Genomic DNA, 5,477 nt, shown 5'->3' on the forward strand with positions numbered 1-5,477 from the left:
TATATATATATATATATATAAAATCAACGATAAAGAGTTTAGAGAGCTAACTAAGGTAGCACAGAAAATAAATAAATAAATATATCGTTCTTAGGAAAATTAATCGAAGTATTATTAGGTTATGACTGAAGCATATTCAGATGATAGTTTGTCATTTTAATTTTCTTGTCCACCTTCACGTTGTAATATAATATATGAATTCAATGCATTCATATATTCCTCAATCCATCCTCTCTTAATCAACACAATCTAGCGAAAATAATTTATTAAGTAAAAAATGGTAACAATATAGAGAAATTGAGAACTAACTTACCATCTTTCTCCTCAATTTATGCAAGCCATGAAGATCCTCTATTCACAATCATTTACATAGATAGAAAAAATTTAAAAAAATTATTAAAGGAAGAGGCATAAAATAGATTGTTAGATAGGAAAAATAAGAAAAAACGTCTAAAGACAAATAAAAATCACAATTATTAGCAATGGAAAATGTAACCAAAATATAATAAGATTAATGATTAGTTGCAACATAGTTACCACGAACAATCTATGGTGAAATGGGATACAAACATGCCAAACAAAAATATAGTTTGTCTGAGAAAAGGAGGAAAAGAGTTATTAGAACCTAAATAAAAAGAACTTGCCTGGATTTTTCCTTATATAAGAGACTTTAGACCTTTCTAATATGATAGAACTTTAAATAAGTTCTGAGAAGACAAATAGGTTGAAAGTTAATGTGGAAAACTAATCGTATATGTAACTCATAATAATTTAAATTTTTTTATTGATTAATATTGAATGAAACTAATTAAATAAGATAGAATATAGTTAATCTTTTAATTAATTAGAAAATAAGATTTTCCATTGGAAGATTTATACAAAGATTTTTCATTTATCTATTAGTTCTCAATTATATAGTACAGAGAGAAATGTAATGAAATTCAAGAGGAACTGACCAAAAGAGTGTCATAAACATAATTAAAATAACATTTTTATTTTAGAAGAAAATTTTGATTCATTTTCAAGTCACATTGAAATAAGCTATAAAAACAAATATTTAAAACTATAATTTTAGATGTTATAAAACTTCACATAAATGTCATATTAAGTACCGAAACTCCTATGAATATAACCGATATATTGTAAATTAATGTCAAATGATGTATTTTTTTCTTGAAGGATATGATCCATTTTTTTGTATGTACCACTAAACTGTTGGATTTTCTGTAATCATCATCCGTGAAGAAATTAATTAGTCACCTAATATCATTCACCAATATTTCAATATTTAATTTATTGACTAGTTTAATACAAGATATTCATGTACTATTAATCTATTGACTAATTTAATTCAATCATAACTTTTCAAATTCTTCCATTATGAGAATTATGATTATGATTTAAGCAATATCAATATGCTCATTTATCAAGAAAATAATAATTTACATTATTAAAGGGCTTAAGGACATAAAATCTACCATAATGTAATAAATTTATTTATATTTAATTAAATAATTAACCAAAATTTAATTTAGTAAAAAGGCAAAATGATAATTCAACTTTTCACTTTGGAGCTTCCCATATGATAAAGAAATGTTTAACATAAATTGCAAGAGGAAAGAGAGAAGAAATAAGTAAAGTATAAAGATGGAAGTAAAATTTTGTTTTCACTTGTCTTTGATATATTGCATTGCATACGCTTTTATTGGGAAAATATTATTTGGAGAAGTGATGTTTCTACATTAAAAAAAGGTGGGTCCATGATATCCATATAATTATTTATAGTATGCATTTTTCCACCTCATTAAAAACATTATCAAGAAAACAGTGGGATAAAACCTTGGATAACGGAAAAAAAGTGCAACACGTATTTACTTTTCCTAATGATAATGTCACTTGATATCTCGAAGATAACACATTCCAATCTTGTATATCAACTTCTCAAAGGTTGACGTTGATAATGCCTTGGTGAATATATCTGCTAAATTATCATTGGAATGAACTTGTCGAACATCTATTTCATCCTTCTTTTGTAGATCATGAGTGAAAAGGAATTTTGGTGAAATATATTTTGTTCTATTTCCTTTGATGTATCATCCTCTTAGTTGTGCTATACAGGCAACATTGTCTTCATTTAATGTTGTTGGGATGTCTTCTTTTAAGGGAAGAACACATGCTTCTTTGCATGTGTTGATTTACTTATGTCAACCACAGGTTATCTCGACTTGATTCATGAATGACTATTATTTTTGCATGATTTGAAGAAGTAATAACCACAGTTTGTTTTGTTGAATGCCATGATATAGTTGTACCTCCACATGTAAATAAATCTGAGATAGACCTTTACGTGGGCCAGACAAATATCCATCATCGGCATAGACAATTAATTGCGAATCAGATTCTTTTGAATAAAGTAGCCCTATATCGATTGTCCATTGAAAGTATCTAAATATATATTTAATACCGTTCCACTGTTTTCGTATTGGGAAAGAACTAAATCTTGTTAATAAATTTACAGAAAAAGATATATTTGATTGAGAATTACTAATAACATAAATTAGTGCACTAATTGCACTAAGATATGATATTTCAGAACCAACAAGTTTTTCGTCATTTTCATGAAGTCGAAATGGATCTTTATTCATATCAAGTGATATTACAATCATTGGGGTACTTAATGGATGTACTTTATATCAATACCCGAGCTTATACCTAGGGCATGGCCGACACTCGAGAATCATTGCTGGTCCCAAGCAAACCCTTATCATAGTTGAGTACAAGCGTAAGACTAACTTAAATATAGAAAGCTTAAAACAAAATAAAAATTCATAAAACTAAAATGCAGAACTTAAACTCAAATGAAAAACTCTGAATAAAAATAATGTATTCAACTCACCTTAAAATAGGCTACGTAAATCCTTCAAACATCATATATTTATATAAAAGAGACCCCTCCACCACAAATCAGTATTTCCTTTTATTTATTTCCAAAATTAGCCTTACCTTTCATGAAAACTTGTGACTATTATGAAAAATTTTGAATTTTATAAAAAGTTGTGACTTTTACAAAGAGTTGCAACTTTTACAAAAGAGTTACAACTTTAATAAAGAGTTGCGACTTCTATGAAGAATTGAAACTTTTATAAAAAATTATGACTTCTATGAAAGATTATGACTTGTCCAAATAGTTGAGACCTTTCCGATAAGGAACAATAAACATTTATTCACACTATCTTTTGTTGTTTATAAATAGAGGAATTTTCCCTCATTTTAACACAACAAAAATTCTTATTTTGCACAATTAAACATTATGCAGTTCGATCCTGTTAAATGGCTCACTGACACTATTATTTTTGTATCAACACACATGTGAATAAAATCGTTATGTTTTGAGAGGATCTATTCCTTTAAAATTTGGATACTAAAATGAAATAATTTTCTTAAGGGGACAATGTGTATTCAGTGGGCTCGACTTTTTCCTTTATGTTTTATTTTATTATTAAAGATCCTTGTATGTTCTTTACGGTTATTAATTTATGCTTATATTTATTAATTTTTGTGTTTGAGTACATGTGTGAAACTTTGTTGTTTATGTTTATGCTTTTTATCATTATGTTAGAAGTAAATATATGTTAAGCATGAGTTTAATGTAATTATTCGAATTTTGATGTCATATAGATTAGAATTCTTAAACTTATAAAATAAATGACTTTGGTTTATGAAACTATATAAATTTAGAAAAATAAAGTAGAGAGAAGAGAAAATACTTCTTATTCATCTTAAAGTATATTGAAGATTTCATGGATCTTATGTACAATGAAAAAATATTCCTGTATTTTTAAGAAAAACTAACTTGGTCTCCAAGTAGGATTCCTAACCATATCCTAAAAGGACTCCACATGATAGACATTCACTATAATACAAATATATTTATAACACTTCCCCTTGAATGTCTGTAGATTATATGCCTCGTTAAAACCTTACTAGATAAAACCCAGTGGAAAAAAAATATTTAAGGAAAAAGAGCAAACATATCTAATAATACGCATTATGGATGCCTCATTAAAAACCTTACAAAGAAAATCCAATGAGACAAAACCTTGTGAGAGAAAAAGAGTATATCACGTATTAACTCCCCCTAATGAGAACATCAATCCACATACTTTAATCTCCATTTTCCAAACTTGTGCACCATCTTCTTGAATGTTATAGTTGGTAGAGACTTGGTGAATAAATCAATTATAGTATTACTTGAACAAACATGTTGCATGTTGATATCACCATTCTCGGGAGCTCATGAGTGTAGAAAAATTTTGATGAAATATGTTTCCTTCTTTTTCCTTTGATGAATATCCTCTTCATGATCAAATATTTCTGCAAGTTCCTTACTTCAACTTCTTTAAGAAAATAATATATTGCCGTTTGAAAACTCTTAAAGAGTTTCAATTCTAGTCATCAATTTGCATAATAATACTTGTATATGCTTTATATATTTTAAATCTATTTAATCCCTATGAGGATAATAAAAAAGTTATCCAAAATTTGTATATGCTTTAGATTTTGAACCCATTCAATATTTTCATATCAATTTTGTCAACTGACAACATCCAATGTTAGGTATATGACATCTTTTAGTGCCTAGATTGCAATTCAAATAAGTTTTATGCTTACCAAGATGCACCATTCCACTTTTCACTTGATAATTATTTCTACACTAGCATGCCTTAATAGATGTAGAACTGATATCCTCATAATCTTTGACAGTATTGCGCGCTATATCAAAGATATCGTCAACAATATATCATTTTGAATTGATTCACAATACGATATAACTTATTGAAATCTCATCACTTCATTATTTTTAGGTACGTAGCCCTCTCATGTAGTTTCATGAAGTGTTATGTCGTAAGGTTTTTAACAACACATTGTCTCCTTATTGTGATCATTTGGATTCTTTGATCCTCCCCTTTTCAAGAATTATTTTACTTAGATTTGATTAGTCTATCATGGTTCATGCATCTCGCAGACTTTATCTTTTAGAAACATTCAATAGGAGCATTACAACTCTTGTGTTGTTTCTTTTCTCCCCCTTATGTTAGATAAACTAACATAGTCATTCTATTTTAGAGAATCTATCTTTATGCATCATTAAATATTCATTAATAATATATTGCACATTAAAATTATCAGATGAAAACTATTTGGTCCTTGACCATAAACCAATTAACAAAAAAAATGATCATAATTTATTGATCTGATTCATACAATTACTTCTGTATGTAATATCGCATTTCAGATCAACACATGAAACTTTATTTTTATAAGGCTTAAGTCATATGTAGCCACTTAAAGTTGTACATATATTTTACTTAGACATCTCATCTTAGGCTGGTTTCTATTGAACACTTTTATTAGTTAAAAAAATGCCTATTGCATATTTTTTGGCAATCAACTAAAAACAAAATTGTGTGTCATAC

Source organism: Solanum pennellii, chromosome 12, assembly GCF_001406875.1.
Source record: "Solanum pennellii chromosome 12, SPENNV200".
NCBI classification, from domain to species: Eukaryota; Viridiplantae; Streptophyta; class Magnoliopsida; order Solanales; family Solanaceae; genus Solanum; species Solanum pennellii.